Source organism: Vulpes vulpes, chromosome 7 (assembly GCF_048418805.1).
Source record: "Vulpes vulpes isolate BD-2025 chromosome 7, VulVul3, whole genome shotgun sequence".
Taxonomy (NCBI): domain Eukaryota; kingdom Metazoa; phylum Chordata; class Mammalia; order Carnivora; family Canidae; genus Vulpes; species Vulpes vulpes.
The window spans coordinates 14,789,783-14,814,892 of NC_132786.1; the positions used below are offsets into that span (position 1 = coordinate 14,789,783).

Below are 25,110 nucleotides of genomic sequence, written 5' to 3' on the forward strand. Positions count from 1 at the left end.
TACTTAGAGAGAGAGAGACAGAGAGAGAGAGAAAATAAAAGAGATAAAGGAAACGCAATAAAGAACTGACTGGGATACTGGCCACCATAGTACAGGGCTCAGGGCAGAGTAAGTCAGGACAGAGTAAGGACCTGGGAGACAAAAGAAGACCACGGGTTGAACGAGACCAGCGTGCCTACTGCAAGGAAAAAGGACATTGGGTTAAAGATTGTCCAAAGAAGGGCCAAACGCAGGGACCTAAGAAGCCCATTCCCGTACTGTCCCTAGAGGATGAAGATTAGGGATGTCAGGGCCAGGAGCCCCCCCCCCCCAGCCTCGGATAACCCTTAAAGTGGGGGGGTCAACCAGTGACCTTCCTGGTTGCTACAGGAGCTCAACATTCAGTTTTAACTGAGGCAGAAGGACCCTTGAGCTCTATCTAGAAGATGCATTCTTTTGCCTAAAGTTAAGCTCTCAAAGCCAGCCTATTTTTGCCTTTAAATGGAAAGATCCTGAGACGGGATTCTCAGGACAACTCACTTGGACAAAGCTACCACAGGGATTCAAAAACTCCCCCACCTTGTTCAACGAAGCCTTGCATCAGGACTTGGCAGAATTCGGAGTTGGCCATCTGGACCTCGTTCTCCTGCAGTACATGGATGATTTGCTCATAGCGGCTAAGACAGAACAGGATTGTGTAAAAGGTACGGGGGCCCTGCTCGAGAGACTGGGAGGACTGGGGTATAGGGCCTCCGCCAAAAAGGCCCAAATAGGCCAGAGACGAGTGACCTATCTGGGATATCTCCTGGAAGGAGGCCAGAGGTGGCTGACCTCGGAGGGCCGCAAAAAGGCTGTAGCCCTGATCCCAGCACCCACTAGTGCCAGAGGGCTACGAGACTTCCTCAGCAGTGCCGGGTTCTGCCGCCTCTGGGTACCCGGGTTTGCAGAGCTGGCGGCTCCCCTATATCCTCTCACGAAATCCAACACCCCCTACCACTGGGGAAAGGAGCAACAATTGGCTTTTGACAAAATTAAAAGGGCCTTATTGACCGCCCCTGCCCTGAGCCTCCCAGATGTAACCAAGCCATTTGCGCTATATGCTGATGAACACCAAGGAATACCCAAAGGGGTCCTAACTCAGAAACTGGGACCCTGAAAAAGGCCCGTGGCATACTTTTCAAAAGAAAATTAGACAGAGTGGCTGCAGGATGGCCCCCATGTCTCCGAATAATAGTGGCTGTGGCAGTCCTGGTAAAAGACTCAGATAAGTTGGCCTTCAGCCAACCCCTCACTGTGGTGGCCCCCCCATGCCGTAGAGACAGTCATCCGCCAGCCCCCTGATCGATGGCTCTCAAACGCCCGGGTCACCCATTATCAGGTCATGTTACTGAATTCCGAGCGGATACGGTTTGGAACGGCTACATCTCTAAACCCGGCCACCTTGCTTCCAGAAACCGAGTCCCCCTCCCTGGTAATGCATGATTGCCACCAGATCCTAGCCGAGGTCCATGGCACCAGAGGGGACTTGACGGACCAGCCTTTGCCAGATGCTGAAGCAACCTGGTACACCGAGGGGAGTAGCTTTCTACGAAATGGTGAACGTAAAGCTGGGGCGGCCGTGGTAGATAATTCACTGTCTGGGGCATCAGCGAGGCAACGACCCAGTAGCAGAGGGGAACAGGATGGCCGATGAAACAGCACGAGCCGCTGCACTAGGCCCACAGGAAGATGGACAGAAGCCTTCCCCACCAAACGAGAAACTGCCCAGGTGGTTGTCAAGAAAATCCTAGAAGAAATTTTCCCCTGGTTTGGACTGCCCAAGGTAATAGGGTCAGACAACGGCCCCGCCTTCGTCTCCCAGGTAAGTCAGTTGGTGGCCAGATTACTGGGGATAAATTAAAAATTACATTGTGCATACAGACCCCAGAGCTCAGGGCAGGTAGAAAGAATGAATAGAACAATTAAAGAGACTCTAACCAAATTGACCTTGGAGACTGGCACTAGAGACTGGGTCCAACTCCTCCCTATGGTTCTGTTCCGAGTCCGGAACACTCCCGCGCGCCATGGGCTAACTCCTTACGAGATTCTCTATGGCGGTCCCCCACCAGTGACGGACTTACTAGATTCTGCTATTGACCCTCTTGCTAACACTCCCGGTTTACAGGACAGGCTAAAGGCGCTCCAGATTATCCAGCGCCAGATCTGGAAACCCCTTGCGGGGCTGTCTACCGCCCCGGAGACACAACCTGTTCCAGATCGGTGACTCCGTCTATGTCAGGAGACATCAGTCCAGGACGCTTGAGCCCCGCTGGAAGGGCCCATTTACTGTACTACTGACCACCCCAACCACCTTAAAGGTAGACGGCATTGCTGCTTGGGTCCACGCCTCACACGTCAAGCGCGCCCCATCAACGAGCACCGCTGACGCCAGCCAGGCAGACCGGACGAGCCACTCCAATGGAAGCTCCACCGCACCCAAAACCCGCTCAAGATAAGACTTTCAAAAAATTGTTCAATGACAGTTGTTATATTCCTACCTCTCCTAGCGCTCTTCACCTCCGCCAAAGGTGACCCTCATGCCCTCAAAAGGTTAACCTGGCAGGTACTAACATCTGGGGGTGACGAGGTCTGGTCTATAACTAAGACCGCCCCTTTGGGAACCTGGTGGCCTAACCTATATCCTGACCTATGCAAGCTAACCATAGGGACCCCTAGCCCATGGGACCTAGAGGGACACCTCTAGAGCCCCTAACCGAGAAAGCCCTCCAGGGCGACTGGGATTAGACCCATGGGGAGGATGTGGCACGCCTGACAGAAGGGCCATGCTAAGCACTCTTCCCTTTTATGTCTGTCCCGAGTACCACAGAAATCCCAGGCTAAATCCCACCTGTGGAGGAGGGGAATACTTCTATTGTAAAAATTGGGGGTGTGAGACTAGGGAGACACAGGATGGGAGGCCCTCCTCCTCCTGGGATTACATCACTGTCAAGGCTAACTATACTCACTCGGGGTTACCAGGAACTCTGCAATACTACCGCCCCGATTTTAGGGACTGACTCTTACCTGGAGCCCCAGCCGGGAACTTGGTGGGCATGCAACAAAGGCCTCACCCCCTGTGTGTCAGCTAAGGTTCTAAATAGCTCAAACGACTTCTGTGTCATGGTGCAGATCATACCCAGGGTGTTCTATCACCCTGCTGAAACTAGAAAATCAGTATGATGAACATCCCACCCGTTTTTGGCGCAAACCTGTCTCCCTAACCCTAGTCGTTATGTTGGGACTAGGGGTCGCTACTGGGGTGGGTACTGGTGCAGCTGCTCTGATCCAGGGCTCACGACGTTATATAGAACTCCAGGCAGCTGTAGATGAGGATCTACGGGCACTAGAGCAGTCCGTTTCTAAGTTAGAACAGTCCCTCACCTCACTTTCAGAAGTAGCACTTCAAAACAGGAGAGGCTTGGGTTTACTATTCCTGAAAGAGGGAGGACTGTGTGCGGCCCTGGGAGAGGAATGCTGTTTCTATGCAGACCACTCTGGAGTCATCAGGGACTCCATGGCCAAACTCAGGGATAGGCTAAATAAAAGACAAAGGGACCGGGAGGCCCAGCAGGGCTGATTTGAAAGCTGGTTTAATCAGTCTCCCTGGTTGACCACCCTAATCTCTACCATTATGGGCCCTCTAGTTATCCTGCTCCTGCTGCTAACTTTCGGCCCCTGCATCCTCAACCGGCTGCTCCATTTCGTCCGAGAAAGATTGTCTATTACCCAAGCTCTGGTATTAACTCAACAATGTCGGGCCCTCCAAACTGAAGAAATAAATGTTCCCTAAGATTTTAAGATTAAAATCAGCCCAAACAAGAGGAGGGAATGAAGAAACCTCCTCCCCTTGTAAGTAGGGCCAGCCCTAATCCAGAGGCAGCCCATCCAGGCGCCTTCCTGAAATTTTAGCAACTAAAAGCATTCTGTTTACAATAAGAAAACCATTTCCCCCCCCCACACCCTGATTGGAATGTCCCTGAATAGGTTCATGTTGACCCTCTGTGAAATCAATAACCTGAATGCTATGCGACTCCCGAGGTTCTTTTGTCTTTAAGCGGTTTTTTCTTTTCCTTTTGCCTTTAAAAGATACCTGTAATTGCTAATCGGGGCTCTCTTCCTCATCGGAGGCGGAGAGCCCGTTTGCGCCAATAAACCCTCTTGCTAATTGCATCTGCCTGTCTGGGGTCTGAGTCTCTGGGGCGTCCGCCGGGACACGTTGGCACCCGTGAGCCAGGGTCCAACATCATCCTGTGTCCCCCGTAGTCTCGCACCCCCAATATTTACAATAGAAGTATTCCCCTCCTCCACAGGTGGGATTTAGCCTGCGATCTCTGTGGTACCCGAGATAGACATAAAACGGAAGAGTGCTTAGCATGGCCCTTCTGTCAGGCGTGCCACATCCTCCCCATGGGTCTAATCCCAGTCGCCCTGGAGGGCTTTCTCGGTTAGGGGCTCTAGAGGTGTCGAAGTATCCCTCTAGGTCCCATGGGCTAGGGGCCCCTATGGTTAGCTTGCATAGGTCAGGATATAGGTTAGGCCACCAGGTTCCCACGGGGGCGGTCTTAGTTATAGACCAGACCTCATCACCCCCAGACGTTAGTACCTGCCAGGTTAACCTTTTTGAGGGCATGAGGGTCACCTTTGGCGGAGGTGAAGAGCGCTAGGAGAGGTAGGAATATAACAACTGTCATTGAACAATTTTTGAAAGTCTTATCTTGAGCGGGTTTTGGGTGCGGTGGAGCTTCCATTGGAGTGGCTCGTCCGGTCCGTCCTGGCTGGCGTCAGCGGTGCTCGTTGATGGGGCGCGCTTGACGTGTGAGGCGTGGACCCAAGCAGCAATGCCGTCTACCTTTAAGGCGGTTGGGGTGGTCAGTAGTACAGTAAATGGGCCCTTCCAGCGTGGCTCAAGCGTCCTGGACTGATGTTTCCTGATGTAGACGGAGTCACCGATCTGGAATGGGTGTGGGTCGGTTGTGTCTCCGGGGCGGTAGACAGCCCCGCAAGGGGTTTCCAGATCTGGCGCTGGATAATCTGGAGCGCCTTTAGCCTGTCCTGTAAACCGGGAGTGTTAGCAAGAGGGTCAATAGCAGAATCTAGTAAGTCCGTCACTGGTGGGGGACCGCCATAGAGAATCTCGTAAGGAGTTAGCCCATGGCGCGCGGGAGTGTTCCGGACTCGGAACAGAACCATAGGGAGGAGTTGGACCCAGTCTCTAGTGCCAGTCTCCAATGTCAATTTGGTTAGGGTCTCTTTAATTGTTCTATTTATTCTTTCTACCTGCCCTGAGCTCTGGGGTTTGTATGCACAATGTAATTTTTAATTTATCCCCAGTAATCTGGCCACCAACTGACTTACCTGGGAGACGAAGGCGGGGCCGTTGTCTGACCCTATTACCTTGGGCAGTCCAAACCAGGGGAAAATTTCTTCTAGGATTCTCTTGACAACCACCTGGGCAGTTTCTCGTTTGGTGAGGAAGGCTTCTGTCCATCTTCCTGTGGGCCTAGTGCAGCGGCTCGTGCTGTTTCATCGGCCATCCTGTTCCCCTCTGCTACTGGGTCGTTGCCTCGCTGATGCCCCAGACAGTGAATTATCTACCACGGCCGCCCCAGCTTTACGTTCACCATTTCGTAGAAAGCTACTCCCCTCGGTGTACCAGGTTGCTTCAGCATCTGGCAAAGGCTGGTCCGTCAAGTCCCCTCTGGTGCCATGGACCTCGGCTAGGATCTGGTGGCAATCATGCATTACCAGGGAGGGGGACTCGGTTTCTGGAAGCAAGGTGGCCGGGTTTAGGGATGTAGCCGTTCCGAACCGTATCCGCTCGGAATTCAGTAACATGGCCTGATAATGGGTGACCCAAGCGTTTGAGAGCCATCGATCAGGGGGCTGGCGGATGACTGTCTCTACGGCATGGGGGGGCCACCACAGTGAGGGGTTGGCTGAAGGCCAACTTATCTGAGTCTTTTACCAGGACTGCCACAGCCGCTATTATTCGGAGACATGGGGGCCATCCTGATGCCACGATGTCTAATTTTTTTGAAAAATATGCCACGGGCCTTTTCCAGGGTCCCAGTTTCTGAGTTAGGACCTGTTTGGCTATTCCTCAGCGTTCATCAGCATATAGCGCAAATGGCTTGGTTACATCTGGGAGGCTCAGGGCAGGGGCGGTCAATAAGGCCCTTTTTATTTTGTTAAAAGCCAATTGTTGCTCCTTTCCCCAGTGGTAGGGGGTGTTGGATTTCGTGAGAGGATATAGGGGAGCCGCCAGCTCTGCAAACCCGGGTACCCAGAGGCGGCAGAATCCGGCACTGCTGAGGAACTCTCGTAGCCCTCTGGCGTCAGTGGGTGCTGGGATCAGGACTACAGCCTTTTTGCGGCCCTCGGTCAGCCACCTCTGGCCTCCTTCCAGGAGATATCGCAGATAGGTCACTCGTCTCTGGCCTATTTGGGGCTTTTTGGTGGAGGCCCTATACCCCAGTCCTCCCAGTCTCTCGAGTAGGGCCCCCGTACCTTTTACACAATCCTGTTCTGTCTTAGCCGCTATGAGCAAATCATCCACGTACTGCAGGAGAACGAGGTCCGGATGGCCAACTCCGAATTCTGCCAAGTCCTGATGCAAGACTTCGTTGAACAAGGCGGGGGAGTTTTTGAATCCCTGTGGTAGCCTTGTCCAAGTGAGTTGTCCTGAGAATCCTGTCTCAGGATCTTTCCATTTAAAGGCAAAAATAGGCTGGCTTTGAGAGCTTAACTTTAGGCAAAAGAATGCATCTTTAGATAGAGCTCAAGAGTCCTTCTGCCCCAGTTAAAACTGAATGTTGAGCTCCCGTAGCAACCAGGAAGGTCACTGGTTGACCCCCCCACTTTAAGGGTTATCCGAGGCTGGGGGGGGGGCTCCTGGCCCTGACATCCCTAATCTTCATCCTCTAGGGACAGTACGGGAATGGGCTTCTTAGGTCCCTGCGTTTGGCCCTTCTTTGGACAATCTTTAACCCAATGTCCTTTTTCCTTGCAGTAGGCACGCTGGTCTCGTTCAACCCGTGGTCTTCTTTTGTCTCCCAGGTCCTTACTCTGTCCTGACTTACTCTGCCCTGAGCCCTGTACTATGGTGGCCAGTATCCCAGTCAGTTCTTTATTGCGTTTCCTTTATCTCTTTTATTTTGTCTCTCTCTCTCTCTCTGTCTCTCTCTCTCTAAGTATACATACGGTAGCCTTCCATTAACCTTTCCAGAAAACCTGCACTATAGCACGTACCTTTGCCAAATTGGTGGGGCGTCGCCCTGCCCCTCTGAGACCCGCTAGGAGTACCTGGCGATAGAGACGGAGCCGCTCCCTACCAGCAGCAGTGTCGTAGTCCCAGGTCGGGCGAACCAAGGGGGAAACGTCCTCAATTTCATTAGGCAGCTGGGTCGGCCCCCATCCGCCCCGGGGACGTTTTTCTGTAGACACGCGGTCTCTCCTCACGTGGTGAGGACAGTCTGCAGGAGCTGATCAGGGTGTCCATGGGGTCCTGGCTGAAAGACCAGGGCCTTCACCTGCAAGATAATATCAATATTAAAAGTTCCATTCCTGGGCCACCCGACGTTGAGAGTCGGCCACTCTGAGGAGCAGAAGGTGACCGATCTTCGTCTTCTGACTTCGACCGAAAGGTTGTGTGCCCGGCCGGCGACTTCTTTCCAGTGATCTGGAGCGAGGCTTAAAGGGGTGGTTACTGTTTGTCCCATGGGTGTAGAGAAGAGGTGAGCGGTGAGGAGGAGGACAGGAAGAAAGACACAGAACAAACAGACGCACACAGATGACAGGATTGGCACGGCGGATTCAGATGGGAGCGGATTCAGATGGGAGCGGTCGCGAACAAGGACCCTCCCCGAAGAGGAGGGAGTGCCGGGGCTCCGTTCCTCTTCCAGACCACTCCGGAGTCCGACTCCGGAGGGGTCCAGGGGTCTCGGGCACGTCTGCCTCCCCCGCTGGTCCAAATACAGAATACAGAGTACAGCATCCTGCAGGCACAATACAGACCCGGCACAATACAGACCGGGCCAGTCAGACAAAGGTACGAGACAGATATGATATTTAGCGAGCTAGGTCTTACCTCCTACCGGTCTTAGGATTGAGCCTGGGGCGTCTCGGATCCCGGACGAGCCCCCAAATGTTGGACCCTGGCTCACGGGTGCCAACGTGTCCCGGCGGACGCCCCAGAGACTCAGACCCCAGACAGGCAGATGCAATTAGCAAGAGGGTTTATTGGACGTTTGCGCAAACGGGCTCTCCGCCTCCGAAGAGGAAGAGAGCCGAGCAATAGGTTTTAAAAGGGATTTTTGGGGAGTGTTGGACCTGAACATTTTTTTTAATACAACAGATTCAGCTGACAATTAGGTGGGGAAGACAAGAATCTGGAGTGGGATCATGAATTATATTTATAAACTAAATCAACCTGAATTTGACCAAATAAAATAATCATCTGCTGAAAAATAAAGGCTAAAAACAGAATAGAAAAGTATCAAATGACAAGTCCACTGCCCAATTTGCATGCACCAAGGTTGGACCTGTTTCTTCCTCAATTCAAGGATCCATGGGGATTTCCTCTTTCCCTATACAATCCACCAGGGGGTCCGATGGACAGTTTGAGATGCTATGAACTCTGACCTCCATGGAGTTAGCGGAGCAGAATGTCCTCCTTGGTGTAGTGACCTCAGCTAGTCAAGCCAAGGCCTTCCTGGAGCACACAGCTCGGCTATGTCCCAGGACGAGAACCCTCCCCCTGTGGAACAGCATTGGCAGTGACACAATGGTCATTCCCAGGTCTCCAGCCTGCCAGCTTTCACACTGGAAAGACAGCATGGGTTCTCCTGGTCCCTGGCACTCAGACCCGGCCAGGGTATTCCCAGTGGGGATGGAGGGCTGTGCATTGGCCCCAAGAGAATACTTTTACCACCTATTTCTCTGTCCTCTATCTGACATCCATTCCTGCATATGTCACCTTTGGGAAGTGTCTCCATCTTCTAGTATCCACCTGGGGATTTCTCTCATCCTTTCTGTGGTACCCCTTCAATTCAGTCCTGGAGATGGTTTGTCAAGTCGAATGCCTTGGACATACATGTGGATGACAGGCCATATTGCTTCTTTGACATCCAGAGAGTTGGATTCCCATCATTCATGGACATTTGCAGTGAGAGACCTTTTTCATGGGCAACTAGAAGGCAGTTTTGCCTCTCTCCTTCTGAAAAGATGGTCTCCACTCTGGGCAAGGAAGCAGGTCCCATAAGTACATGGCAGCTAGGAAGTGAATCTATCAGAAGTACACAAAGTTGGATCGTTTCAGCCGCTTCGGAAGGGGATGCCTGTTTTCTCACATCCACTTGCAAAAATGGAGTCCAACTGCATTGCCCATTGTCAATCCCCATCATGAATTTGAGTGAATAATATGGGAGTTGGTCTTTCTAGGACTTTTGGAAGTCCATGCTGATGGATTGTGGCCAATACCACTCCTACTGTCTCTGCTCCAGAAATTGCTCCTGGGTTGATTCCAAGTGAGGGCACACTCCTGGTATATCCAAAACCTATACCAGTTTGTCCAGAATTTAACTCTTCTTCCATATCTGGATGAGAGTGGATTTTCCTTTGGGAAGATAGCTTTCCTTTGCTTGGTTTTTTGTTGGCAGAGAAGCAAAAGACACAAGAGGGGACTAGAGGGGAAAACAGGCCTGCTCAGGACTTCTTCAGCTAGCCTTTCTCACTGGTCTCCCTGGGCACATGGACGGAATCCCCTCAACTGCACATGAAGTCCCAATTCTGCTGGAGGGCCCAGCATTAAGGCCCTTTCCTCAAGCCTGCCTGTCTCCTCACCCCTGTGCCCTATACACCTGCAGGTCCAAGGATCCTTTGGCTACTTCACCTGCTCCAATCCCAAGATCCCCCGTGAGGATAGGCCTTTCTACTCTTGGGTCTCTGGGATCTTCATAGGCTTCCAGAAGGTAGGGAATGTTTGTTTCTCCACCTATACATTGAGTGGCCAGAAATCAAGAGCCAGGAAGCCGGGTTTTCCTCAGAGGCCATGAGATAGCATAGGGCAGCATTCTTGGGATGAGACAGGGGCCTGAGGCTCAAGGGGCCAGACTCTGATGCGGGTCACATAATGACTGCATGGATGGGAATTACGGAGGGCTTGAGGGCAGGAGAAGGATCCCACACCGTGGCTTCTGTACTGTCCCCTGCCTCTTAAAAACCTAGTGTGCTTATCGAGGAGCTCCTCCACCCTTCACCTACAGGCATCTGCAGAGAAAGAGGGAGCACTCTTAAATAGGTGCTCTGGAGTGAGGAAAGAGCAGTCAGTTGCTCTTCCTAAGAAAGGAATCCTCTCAACACAACTGTGGCTTTGTTTGCTTTGGTTTGGTGTGGTATTGTTTTGTTTCCATGGGTTCTCATCAGAGATTTCCTAGAGACAGAGAGGGAACTGTAGCCTGGATCTCATGCTATTTGGACCAACAGGGACCCAGTTGTCAAACATTGCTTCCTAAGGAAATCACCTTAGGGTGAAAAATCTCCATGCCGAGGCCTCAGAAAGGAGGCATCATGATCCACCAGTGAAGTGGGTTCCAGAATATGGATAGAGGGAAACCATAAACTCATCCCTTTATAGACCAACGTGTGACCCTGGCCCCTTGCGGTGTACATGGCACCCACACAGGATGCATGGGGATCAATATTCCCTATACAGCTCTTCATGCAGGAGAGCTGCGTGTGCCCTAGACCGTCAATGTCTAAGAATCCCCTGGTCATAACATGCTGCTGTCTCTTCTCAGGTAATTAAGGCTGGAGGAATTAAAATAACTACAGGGAGGTTCAGAAATGATGAGCAAAAACAAACAAACAAAAAAACCCCACAAAACAAAATCAAAGGAAAGACATGCATACAATTCATTGGTGCTAACATTTTATTAAGGGAAATAAAACACTACACACAACTCTAAGATAACATTCAAGGACAAAAATGAACTACACGGGTGAAATATTGCCCATCGCAATTCCCACAAACTACCACCAGGGAGTCAAGAAAAAACTCATCTCAGGAGAAAATACGGTATCCATTTGCAGAGCACACGGTGGGTACTCCATGCTGAATCCCCAAATGCAGACCTGCGTAAACCAAAGAGAGCTTAACATCGTAGATTTTATTTCCATTGAAGAGACAAGTGCTCACTCAAACCTCCCTCCATTTCATAGGTAATGTATCTCCAGAAGAACAACTTGACATTCCACAGGGAAGAGTAACCTTTGCCACAGCGCATGGATTTCCCTAAAGAAAAGTACAGTGTGTCTGTTGAGGGGTGGGCGTCTGAGCATGGGCCCCAGGAACACGAGAGTCAGGATGCTGTGGACCTGAAATTTTCCATGCAGTGCAGCTGAGCAAGTGCTGATTCCCCACATGAGTCCAGGAGTGGGCCGTATCTTCAGGTCCACAGACACTTGTCAGTGTCCTGTGGGGTGGAGGACAAGTGACTGAGGCCAGGAGCTGGCTCATTTCCTCTCAGTGTCTTCTGAGGATGAGGACAGCTGCAGGTCATCGTGGACACTCCAGGGGATGCAGACACAGGCTCCGCCCAACATGTGGGAGGCAGGAGGGCCCTGAGCAGGGCCTGGCTTCTCTGGAGGAAGGAATGAGGGAGCTGCTAGGAACCTGGAGCTCCAGCAGCCCCTGTCCAATCTGGTGAAGACCATTCTCAGGGGCTGAGTGGGGGCCTGCATAGAGGGCGGCCATGGGGGCATGGTGCACGGCAGCAGCGTTTCCAGGTGAGGTGTGGCAGGTGTGGGCTGGGGGTCATTCTTGGCAGGAGGGCAGGTGTCTTCCTGGTCTGCGGGGGCACAGCTGTGCATCCACGTGCATATCTGCTTGCTGGAGGACACACATTCTCCAAAAACCCCACAGGGGCTCCCTGGATGATCTTGGGCGTGTGTTGGGAGGGGCTCCATCCCGCTTTCTCTTGGCGGTTCAGGAACATGTCTGGGGGCATCTGGACATATTTCTTGCCTGGAGTCTGGAGGGGCATTTGGGAATTCTCTGCCAAAGGGTTGCTGACAGCAGGACGGGAGCTCCCCTCGGGGAACTATCCACCCAGGATACTTGGGTGGTGCCTGGGTGTCTCCCAGCCCATGGACCCTGGGAACCTTCGAGGGAGACTCATCAGGGCCTTTTTTTTTTTATCTCTGCTGCACAACCAGGCTATGAGCCCTGATGAAAGGCTGGCATGACGGCTGAGGTATGCCAGTGGTCGGCACTTCCTGGACATCAGGAGGTCCACCAGGTGGGCACAGGCTAACTTTAGGGCTACTGAGAGGAGATATGGAATGGGACCGGACTCTCACTTCAGGGTTCTCAGTACGTGGTTCCATCAGCAGGGCTGGCTCAGGGATAGAAGTCCTCCTGGTGGTGTAGACGGGCATCAGCATGTGTGGATGCTGTGGGAAAAGAGAACACATGGGACTCCATGAGTCTGGCCTCGCACTGAGGCAAAATGAACATTCAGGAAAGAAAGAAACCAATAAATGCCTAAGACCTTATTAACCACCCCCTCCCCCGGAACAAGGAAAGACAGAAAACGGATCTGTTGACCTAGGAGTAGGGAATCCGGCTGCAGGGCTGGTCCAGAACAAAGGCATGACAGGATGCTGCTGATGCACTTTTGACATCAGGGAGGAGCACACAAAGGTCCTGCCTCACATCGATGCTTCCTCCATTGGACCGGCTCTTCCATCCACTCTGCTCATGAGGCGATAGGAGTCCTGCTGCTGTAGAGTCACAGTGGAAGCTCCTGAGTAGGGATGGGCAGAGGGGTAACGTGTCACGAAGGACAGTCACCTGTTCTCTGAGGATGGTATGGGCTCCAGGAGTGTCCGCCGATGACCTTCACACACCAACAAGCCCACAGTTCCCACACATACAAGGCATAAGGCAACATCATGGGCACCAAGGGCAAAATGGGTGCAAAGACCGCGCCACTCAACTGCACTGGTCAGAGTGGAAGTGGAGCCCCGTCTCCCCCAGGAGGCCCATGGAGCCCAGCGAGTCCCCCACAGGGCACAACATGGGGAAGCAGCACACACTCACCCTCACATAATCACAAGATTCTGTGCCTTCCTTCCAGGTGCGCTTCTGCCCCTCCCAGGGTCTCCTGGGGAACCTGTGGAGCAGGGCCTTCCTCTGCTCAGCTTCTTGCCTGCACAGAAAACAAAGCATTGAGAGGAGAGGAACTCCCTTCCCCGTCTTCCAGCCAGCCCTGGGTTTGGGCCACATGGTCCTTTCCCTCGTCAGCCATTCTATGCCCACCTCTGCCCCCACCCTGACTACAGTGACCCACCAGGTCGTCCAGGCAATTTCTAACATGTAGGGCCTGTGACAGGGTCTGCCTTGGCATGTGCCAAGCTCCATACATTCACTGGTATAGGGACACTTCTCCAGCCACAAACCCCACACCAAATCAGCAAGGACAGCACCATCACCCAAATGTGGACCCTGTTAGCCGGGGAGCTCCTCTGCCTGCCTCGCCTAGCCTGGCCCTGCCCGCATGCCGCACTGCACACACTGTGGATGCACATGGACTCAGGTCTGTCATATCAGCCCTGGCATTCGGTTCAGCAAGCCCCATTCCTCACCTTCATCCCTCTACCTTCTCCCTCTCAGCCTGGTTCAACAGCCCAGCCTGGTCCCGCTGGTCCCGCTGACTCCATGGCTCCACTTTCTCCTTCAGCCTCCTGGAGCCCAAGGCCATGGGGACGAGGGTCGCACCCCAGTGTTTTTTGGGACATCTGGTGCTTGATGCCTTGTATTCAAAGGCCCCACAGTCCCTGCACTTTACCTGGTGGAGGAAGAGGGAGGGGTCAGAGCATCCACTCAAATGCCAGGGAACCTGCCAAGCACACGAATTTGAGGCCACCCTCAGGGAGTGGCACATGGGAGGAGGACAGGGGATATCCTATCTGGCTAGTGAGGTGCCAGCATAGTGAAGACCTCTGGATGCTTCCTCCTCCCACCCATAGAAGGGAGGGGAGGGGAGGTGGGATTGCAGGTGTCAAGTTGAAGACAGGGGGAAATATCATTAAGATTTGGGACAAACACCAGCCTGGATCTGATCCTATGGTGCCTGGGGCTGATGCTCTGAGCCTCTGAGTGTCCCAAAGTGTAGCCTGCTGGGATTCCAGCCAATGTCAGGATGGACAACTGAGTCTGGATGATGATCAGCCAGGACACTAGCCTGTCTCAAGACTCCTGGCAGAGCTCCTGCTTCAAAACCCATGCCAGCCTCCCCACTTACCCTGGGATCCTCCTCCTCCGGTCTGGGAACTCTGAGGGCCAGTCCTGCTGTCTGTGGCCTCTTGCCTTTCTGGGCTCTCAAGGGTCTGTCAGGCCCAAGCTGGGCCTGATGGGCCGCCATCTGTCCCACATCCTGAAGGGACAAGTCAGTTGGCATCTGGGATGGGATTCACGTAGCCTGAGGGAAAAGAAACAAGGGAGTCCTATTCACCATGACCTAGGCCTGCTCCCTCTACCATCTTCCTAAGGGGGCGTTAGCGAGTGTCAGGACATTCGTGGCAAACACACGTTTCCCCCTGTCATTTCTCTTTCCTCCTTCCTGCCTACACTCTCCTGGCCAAGCCACATCCCTGCCTTGAGGAGGGCCACCCATAAGCAAGTTGTTGAGTCTGCCTAGAAGGACTCTTGCTGACACTATCATCAAGTCTCTCCAAATCCCCTGTGGAAGCAAAACCAGGGACGGGACCTCTCCTGATTGAGGTCCAGAGGGACCTCTGAGATCCACCATGAAGGACTCAAAGGGCACAAGCTTCAGGAAAGGGGGCTTCCCTCTCTAATATCTGAATGCCCCAGGTGACACCGGAGGAAGCCATGGTTAAGTCCAAACTCACGTGGGAAAATACATTCTCCTCTACTCGATGGGAAGCTGCCCATCTGAGCTTATGAACACGTCCATTCCATGTGTTCTTGGCAGTGCCCCCAATTAACTGCCATCCAGAATTTGGGATATGAATTTCTTTTCACCTTGTGGAACCAGCTAATTCTTCTATTGAAAAAAATATCAGTTATTTATGGGAGAGAGAGTGTGTGTGTGTGTGTATAAGGGAGAGTGATCACCTGAGCTATAGGAAGGACAGAGGGAGAAGCAGACACTCCATGGGCAGGAACCCAGTGAGGGCCTGGGTTCATCTCCAGAGACTGAGATCATGACCCAACACAAGTCAGACCCTGAAACAATGGAGCTGCCCAGGTGCCCTGATCCTGTATCTTCTCTAGGTCTGCAGTGCTCACTGAGACATTTACGGGCCTTCTGTCCCTGCTCATCCACCACCCCCACACCGATGTGACACCTGAGGCCCTATTCCATTGGCATTGGAACCTCCAGGTGTCCAAGGCTTTCACAGCCATGCCTTGGCTAGGTCTCTGTTCTCAGAACATGTTAGACCAGAAAGAGTCCTTAACCCCCAGAGGAAGGGCCAATTCCTCCATCATTTCCTCACTGTCCCATTTCTTGGTCAGGGAAGGTAGGACCAGTGGTCCAGAAGCTCACCTGAAGTGCAATTGTGGTCCTCCCGTCTGTCAGGAGAGGCTGAGAAAGGTCCTAGACAGACTCCACTGTAGGAGACTGTGTGTCCCATGGGGGAGAGGGATGGTCAGGAGTGGCCACTTCCGTTCCTCCCTGACTTTTATACTGCCCCAAGGTCACGTGATGATTCAGCCACTTGAAAGACATCCATCTAATCCTCTTAGCTGCAGCAGGGATTGAGCCAATCAGCAGCTGCAAGGAGGCTAATGATGCCCTCATGAGAATGATTTCAATGACTTTGTGTGTGTCCCTGTGTGTGTGTGTATGTCTCTGAATGGAGATGTCAGTCCATGCGGATTTGGTGGATACCAAAATTTCTGCAAGTGAAAATATATTGGTATATTTCAGCATGGGAATTAACCTCAGGACTCATGTTTCCTGAACTATTGGTATTTTACCAACACTTCTGCTCAATTTAGAGCTAATGGCAATAAAAATGGCATCGAAGTTTGAGGATATTCATGATGTAACATCCTGTTTTGTTAATTAAAACTTTCTGTTAAAAACAAATATCATAAAGAGCATCCTACACAAGTTTTTTAATTGGACTCCATGGATACAGAATCAATATCCTATAACATGGTGGCTTTGGAAAGGACACATTTATTCTCTTAGTGTCCAGGGACGACAGTGAGCATCAAGAATTCAGCAGGGCCCCAGGGCTTGTGAAGCCCAGTCACTGACCAAGGCCTGGTAAAATGTTCCTGTTTCTCTTGGCCTCTGTTTAGTAAAGAAGACAAATGGACTTAGGTTTCCACCTTTCTGAAGACTTCTCCAATTTCCTAAACTTCATTATTCTTGTAGTTCTATCCTGCACAAGGATGCCTCCTCTTCCAATGCAAAGGATCATGGTCACAGGGAGGAATATATTGTCGTGTTGACTCAAAAATCTTTCAGCAGACACTACCAATTCTGTAGGCAGAATAAGCCCTAATGACACGTTCACACCACAAGCTAACCCAGTGCCCTCCTCCCTGCATCTACAACTGCCAAGCCCATAATGTTGAAAAAGGCACAAGCCTACAACATACACCAACTGAATCAAGAGAATATAAAGGACATTGGTGTAGAATTCCCCGAGGAACAGTTACAATTAGGCATATAAACACTGCATTTAGGATATAGACTCTTGTAGGAAAGGGAGTTACAAAGCAATGTTTCCAAAAATCATAAAACCAGCCAGAGGATTTCTCTTGTGGTGGACCCGGGCCACACCTAGGCAGAAAATGATATTCATCAAAACCTTCATAATCTTTGTAGATTGGAATCCTAGTCGAGACAGATGGAAGTGTAGAAGCAAAGCAATGGATGCCATATTCCAAAATAATTGGTTACAGCTACAAACCTTCTGGCTGGCTGGTGAGGAGAACGTGTTCCTATGTGATACCTGAGCTCCTTTGGGAGAGTGGTCTTCCCTGTCCTAGAGGACTAATGTTTAACACTCCTGGGCTCACTTGAGGTTACTCAAAAAGAGAAAGGACATTCATTAAGATTTCCACTGAAAATAGAAACTCAACAAATTCTGTTCAGCAATGGGCAGCAATGGGCAGTTAGGGAGGTTGAGAAAGATTTAAAGGTGCTGTCTGTTGTGGGAGGCATGATTAGGAGGTGGGCTGACCTGAATGGTCTCTATGAGAAAGGGACCACACACAAATCCCTTAATCCAATCAAGCGATTAGAGCATATTAGAGGATTTTGTGCCTAATACGAGGGCCAAGTAAGCCATAAAAGATGGAGGTGAGGGTCACTCTCTGCCATTTGGGACTGACTCACTGAGAGAAGCATCCCTCTGGGATCTGAGGCTCCTGGTTGAATTTATCTTGTGGCCACTGTTTCCGGAGACATGGAGGCTGCCTACCTCCATGGCTCAGAGGAGTCTCAGTTCAACGAATCTCCCAAACTCCAATCATGCTGGTCAAAGACAGGTGTTGCTGAAGTCCACGGAGGACACTCTCTGCCTGAGAGGACATCCTCCACATCAAACACACTCTCCTCCCTGACTGATCCTTTGGCTCCCGCATCAGCAGGGCTCCCTCCCACCAAGACACCTCTGAGTTGGAAGAGCCTTTCCCAGGTGGGAGCTGGGCTTCAGAACATGGAGGACACTTGCTATGTGAATGCGACCCTACAGTGTCTGACCTACACAGAACCCCTCGCCAGCTACATGCTGTCCCAGAAGCACGGGACAACCTGTAGGAAGCAGGCATCCTGCATGCTGTGTACTCTGCAAGCTCACATGACCCGGGTTCTCTGCCATCCTGGACGTGTGCTCTGGCCCCTGCCACTCCTACTCACCGCCTTCCACAGACACAAGCAGGAAGATGCCCATGAGTATCTCATGTTCATTCTAGATGCAATGCAGCAAGCATGCTTGCCTGAGGACAAGCCCTCAGACCCTCAGCAACCTCAGGACAGCACCCTCATCCGGCAAATCTGTGGGGGGTACTGGAGGTCTCAAATCCAGTGTCTCCACTGCCAAGGCATTTCCAGCACTCTGGAACCTTACCTGGACATCAGCCTGCACATCGGGGCTGCTCAGAGTGTCAGCCAAGCTTTGGAGCAGTTGGTGAAGCCCGAAATGCTCGAAGGTGAAAATGCCTACCATTGTAGTAAGTGTCTAGAGAAGGTGCCTGCGTCCAAGGTTGTTGACTTTGCACGCTTCCCCAAAGGTCCTCGTCCTGGTCTTGAAACGATTCTCAGACTTCACAGGCAACAAAATGACTAAGGAGGTGCAACATCCTGAGTGCCTTGACATGCAACACTACCTGTCTGAGCAGAGGGCAGGACCCTTGGTTTATGTGCTCTATGCCATGCTGGTGCATGCTGGGAGGAGTTGCCACAGTGTACATTATTCTGTTTCGTAAAGGCAGGAAATGGCCAGTGGTATAAAATGGATGATGCTAAGGTCAGCGCCTGTGATGTGACTTGTGCACTGCGCCAACCTGCCTACGTCCTCTTTTACATGCAGAAGACCGATCTGGAAAGACACCTTGTGAGAGAGTCAGTCGAGGGAGGAATCGCATCTCCCAAGGTAGACCCCACGGTGGTGGGTGAGGCCTCAGGAGAGTCAACAACGGATCCCTCCTTGAACCTTCCTGATTTGGAGGAGCATGGGGAAGAGACCTCAAGGCAACAAATCACATTAGACCAGTGGAGATGCCTCCAAGAACGCAACCGACCTAAGCCTGAGCTTCATGAGAGGAGAAGAGAAATTGCTCTTCCTGAGAATGTAGTCATCCCTCACCACTCCCAATACAGACCTGAGATGCCGAAGAATCATCCTCAACAGACCGTCAACCTGCTCAACACTGCAGCTGGGATGATCCCACCTCAGGTGACCAGGGATGTGGCCAAAGTCCCGCGTATGCCTGGGAGAGCCAGACCTACTAAGAGGACAAGTAAGAAAGGACACAGGTCTGGGGAAGCCATTTAGGGATGTGTCTAGTAACTTTGTTGCACATGGGCACACACACCCACACACAGAGCGTCACTCACTAGCGGAACCCAAACACAGTCCCATACTGGAAATATTTTGTGTTGTGTGAAGTGTGTGTTCTGTAGGTATGGAAGAACCAGCCATCTGAGTGTGTTCATGGGATACGGTCTTCAACTGAAACTAGAGGACATTGATATTTAAACCTGGTTTATTGTCATGATCTTATATTGGAATAGTGTGGCTTTCATATGGAGTCTATCCAGGAACCTGCCTCTCCTTCAGCCTTGGGGTGAGTGGGGGCCACTTGCAGGTGAGAGGCAGTGAGCAGTCAGGATTGAGAGTGGATATGATGCTGAGGACCTGGAGTTGAAATGAGTATGTTTGACCCTCTCGTCATGCTCCCCTCTTCCCATTGCTTCTCTTCTATTTATATTGAAAGAATATTTGCCTGAACAGAAGTGTGCGTGGGGTCTTGCTAGCGATGTGTTTTGGTCATTGCTTGGAAATTGTAAGAAAGGAATTAAATGCTTATTTTTGGGGAGATAACTGCATCCAGCCAGATTGAACCACAGTGATTGTATTATGTTCCCTTTACTCTCTCCCACATTAAGACTGAAGAGAAGCAAACTGACAAGGACTCTTATTCCAAAGGGAAATGCCCAGCCTCCCACCGAACATAAGTTTTTAGGAATATTTTGCTACCATCTGCTATGTGGCATCTCCTGACACAGAAGAAGTGAACTCTGGATTTCAGACCAGTTCAAATTCAAATTTGGACCTGGGTGGATACCTCAGGAAAACAGTGCCAAGTTTATGAATCTAGCAAAATGGTTTTTGAGGTCAAGCTATAGGTGCTCTGCATTATCATTTTATTTCTTACAGAAGAGATTGACAAATTCATTGTAGAATGGAAATAATTGCATGACCACCAAATGCCTCTGAGCGTGACCGTAGATGTGCAGTGGTAACATCTCATCATAATGTATTTTCACTCTGTATTCAAATTTGGACATGCCACCCTTACTGGAGAGTAAGGGACAATAGGATCTGTGCAGAAGAAATCACACTTTTCTGTAGATTTTCATGTATCAAAGGCAGATTAGAGATATGAAGTGTCAGGGTTTCTTTCATGTGTGGGAATTGTGTTTCTTTTGACCAATACAGTTTATTGTGTTGTAAAGAGTGAGGGAACCTGTGTGCATGTCTTGCCAAGAGTTCCCTAAGAAAACCTGCAGGTATCCCTATCCTCTGATGACTGTCATAGGGAATGAGACAGCTCATGGACTCGGGGACTTGTCCTCCACAGCAGAGGACCCTGAGGAGGTGTCTGTTTTCATGAGGACATGTCCCTCTCCTGGACTGATGTGGTGAACCAGCAATTTCTCCACTGAACTGGATGGAAATGGTCAAGTCCACAATGTGATGGGTGTCATGCTTTTGGGCGCCTACACATAGACTCCCCCCACTACACAGATGCTGCAGTTTTTCTTTAGATAAATCTTTGGGAATCTCAAAGGGTGCTTACCAATCCAGAATGTCAAGTTTGTCTTATGGAAATACATTTTCTAACAAAAGGAGGGAAATCATCCTGGCAATTTGTAAATTGGTTGTAAACAGAAATTAACAAGTTAATCTGAAATTGTTTTATAAATGCCTGAATTTCTGATTTAGAAAAAGATCCCATCCAGAGTTCTGCAAATTATACCATGTTTTCTCCTAGAAGACATTTTCTGTACTTGTTGATATTATTTTTCTGAAATTGTTATGGGGAATATTGCACCTGCTTTGTTCATTTTTTATCTAAAATGTTATTAGGAAGTTGAGTGTTTTTTTATTCTTAATAAAAGATTCCATATGATTTGGTGTGCATGCTTTTACTCCCCAGTATTTCAGATCCTTGAAATAGTTATTTTATTTCCAGGCTGGAAGCCTCACAGAGGCTTCTTTGCCTGTTTCCCCTGAGCGGAATTCCCACAGCCACCTCTAGGTCACCTGCAGCTCAAATTCATATCATCCCCCTATGGGAATGTCTCACTCCTACTCACTGGCTCAATATAGGGGAAGCGCCAGAAGCCATTTAAGAGGAAATGCAATGGGACATAGGGACATTATTCTTCAGGGTCTCTTCAGTTATGAGGACTCTGACCAGGAAGAAGGGCGTGTGAGAAATTGGCGGAGGGGAGTAGATTTGAACCAGGAGCACCCCGTCTCTGGCCAAGGCTAGCAGAGACCCCTAGGAGGGATGACCTGGAGATGGTTGGATAGCACATTGTGGGGACTGTGGAGGCTGGACAGTCAGCAAATGAATTATCTGGGTAGGTGTCTGGAGGTCAATGCTCATCCTGTCCAGGTATGCAATAGTTACTCGAGGGGTATCTCTCTATATCAAGATCTATTAGTCATGAGGACAGACCGAAGAATCTGCATAGCCTCCCACAGAACAGATCCCCCAGTCCTTTGGTGGGAACCCGGAATTGCCAATCCTGGATGGAATTCTAGGTAGACCTCCTATCTGTTTCCAGGTTACAATATGTTGAGTCCTGGCTCCATCAACCTGTGACAAGATGTCAGGCTGGAAATGTTTTCACAATAGGGATCTGGGCTGAAACTGGGTTTTGGGGACAGCCCCAAGGCTAGATTCCATAGCGGTATGTGGAGGTTTAACCTGGGAGGCCACATCCAATCAATGATCTGTGAGCCTGACAACGAGGGTAGGTTCCTGGCCATGGTGGGTGAATGTAAGCTGAAGAGTTACCTGACTTCCCTTCCTGAGCTTTTGTGTTGTCCAGCAGGAGAAAACAAAGTCAGGACTTTTGACAGGAGATATCTTAGGGCATGTGTGCCTCGTGGCAGGTTTGAGCTCATGCAGAGGACTTGTGGAATCAGCTTCTAGGTTTATGTATACAATGGAATATTCCTCAGCCATTAGAAATGACAAATACCCACCATTTGCTTCGATGTGGATGGAACTGGGGGTATTATGCTGAGTGAAATAAGTCAATCGGAGAAGGATAAACATTATATGGTCTCATTCATTTGGGGACTATAAAAAATAGTGAAAGGGAATAAAGGGGAAAGGAGAAAAAATGAGTGGGAAATATCAGGGAGGGAGAGAGAACATGAGAGACTCCAAACTCAGGGAAACAAACTAGGGGTGGTGGAAGGGGAGGTGGGGGGGTGGTGACTGGGTGATGGGCACTGAAGGGGGGCACTTGATGGGATGAGCACTGGGTGTTATTCTATATGTTGGCAAATTGAACACCAATAAAAAATAAATTTATTTAAAAAATGGAACATAGTATAAATATTAAATATTCCAAAAAAAAAAAAAAAGGAAACAGCTTCTAGGGAGATTGCCTCCTCACATGGGAAATGCATCATCCCATTACCAACTGCTCTAATAGAAGATGCCGTAGATGGACCACATCTTACCTCTGCCTCTCCACTTGTTGGTAAGCAACCACAGTAAAGGCATGAAGATAAGAACAATCCATTGCCCAGTGATATTATTAAAAGTGCTCATTTTAATGGGAAAAGAAACCCAACTGAGTGGTGATAAGGGAACATAAAATACATGAGCCTCCTGTTACCAGAGGGTGAGATGAGAAGGTTTCAATACAGTGTTTTAGTTTCTTTAGAAGAAGCCATTGCATTTGCTCTTCTGGCAGTGGACAGAGCTAATCCTGCCTTTAAAATTTTTGGTGATAGTGTGTGTGATACACAACTTGGAAATTTATGGAATCAATACATTGTGTTGCATTAGGGATTTTTCCATTTGGAGACATCTAAGTAAATCAGTTCCATGTGGTGGCTCTAGCATGTCGGGTCTCACATGCCAATGATCATACAGAAGCAAAGAATCAAAGGAAAGATGGTACCTGCAGACTCCATAAGCAAGGAAGGGAACTCAGGGAGAGAATGGAATTTGAAGAAATCCCTCACAGAGCAGGAGCATTGGAGTGAAGACACTCTGGTTACAGAGAAGTGAGACAGTAGTGGATAAGGAAAAGCACCATCATCATGAAGGATTCAGATGCTGCCAATTCCTTCCAATGTGGCTGATTTCACACTTGAAGTATCCTAGATCATGTCTGGTTGAGCACCGTGCTGTCCTATGCTTCTTAACTGCAAATGAAAAATAATGCCGAACACGTTGGTCTCAGGAACGTGGGAGGGAGCCCAGAACCCAACAGCACGGCCACTGGGGAGTCTCCTTGAGAATCTTTCTCCCTCTATTTTTCAGCCCCCACTCTCCTGCTACTCTGTAGTTTCTCTCTGGTCTCTCCCTGTCTCAAATCAATCCAATCAATCCAATCAATCAATCTATCTATCTATCTTAACCGAGAAACAAACAATGAAACATGTTTGCATCTTTGCATATATGTTCCCATATCCAAGTCGATTAGATCCGTGGAGCCCAGTGTTACTCAGTTTTCAGGGTGTGGGAAGCACTGAAGTCCTTTGGACTTTGCTTCACTGACCTCCTCTCTCATGTCCGATCCACTTTCCAACTCAGGGACACTGTCAAGACCTTTCCAACAATGTGGTTTACTTTTTGGGTCTTCCATGCACAGTCTGGGTCCCTGCTCAGTGGGAAGCTCCATCTCACTCTCCAACTGGCACAGATCTATCGTCTTAGGTTTCTATCTCAATCAGACTAATGAATAAATAAAATGTCAAATAAAACCCTGATATTTTCTCTACAAAATTCAAAGTGTCACATTATTTTCTAATAACTGTGATACGTGCATGTTATAATCCATTCTGAAAGGAAGTAATTGAAACCTTAAATGCATGCATATTTACCAAAGTTTAAAACACCATGAGAATGATTGCCCAAATGATAAGAATCTGCATAATCATGCAAATTTACCTTTCAACAATGGATTTAGTCAATCTAGCCCCTACGATATATTGTAACATAGCATCCATTAGTTAACCTCAAAACCCACATTCATTCAGTTGAGAATGTCTTTCTGAGGTGTCAACCAAGGACCAAAATTGGACTGGAAGTGATCTGAAATCCCGTGTCCACCTCTTCTTTGTCAGGAGATTGTCACACAGGTGGACAATAGTAAAGTGTTCTGGACAGGTTAGAGTTGCTGGGACATGGAGCAATTCCCTGAGGGGGAAGGGTCCTTGCCAGTCATCTTCTCTTCAGTCAAAGGCGGGGGTGGATTGTGAAGGGACCGTGATTTAATCAATACTATCTAATGAGGCAGGATGCATTTAACTCCTGAAATATAAGCATTCCATTCCTCTTTGCATTTCCAAAAATTATCAAGCATTTCCATATTTATAGGTTGGCTTCTCAATATATATTTTGTGCACATAATTTCCTTAAAAGAGGTGTGTTGCCATCCAAGGCTGTAGGTCATTGGCTTACACGGTAGTTTGTCATTTCTCTGTGTGGGTGCCCTGGGTTTTCAAATTGGTGCTGGTTGTGTATTACCAAACGCATTGCTACCAAGACTCCACCCATGCTTATTTGGACAAATAGTCTTTCAATATAAAGAGAAGATAAGAAATGGGATGAGGGATGCATGAGGACACGGTCAGACATGCTCACACCGACTCCAGGTCCTCAGCATCATTTCCACACTCAGTGCTGGCTGCTCACTGCTTCTAATCCTTTCACCTGCAACTTGCCCCTTTTTTCCCCAAGGCTGAGGGAGGGGAGGTTTCACCCAATGTGCTTTAAACTGTCCCTGAATGCATCTATTATTTTTTTTTTGCATCTATTATTAATGTTTGCCTTGAACCTAGATATTAAAATCCTCTAACAATGTGTCTATGTACGTAATAAACTCAAAATATCTTCTGCACAATAGTCGATCTTTCATAGTAACTTACAGTAGACATTAGGCATTTTCTATGTATCAACTCCCCGAGGAACCTTTTAAAATTGATTATTGTCATCTCAAGAATAAATGTATTTTATAATTGAGTGGAGTTAACTATGTAAAACAATAACAAAATACATTTAGAAAACAAATATTATAGAGAAGAGGCTAGCTGTCAGAAGAATAGGGGACCCCATATCATCTC

The 25,110-nt window shown here is 49.5% G+C and overlaps 1 pseudogene; it reads left to right on the plus strand.

The window, feature by feature from the left end:
• The first annotated feature begins 17,469 nt into the window (after positions 1–17,469).
• Positions 17,470–19,059, plus strand: LOC112912592 (ubiquitin carboxyl-terminal hydrolase 17-like protein 6; annotated as a pseudogene).
• Positions 19,060–25,110: the final 6,051 nt, after the last annotated feature.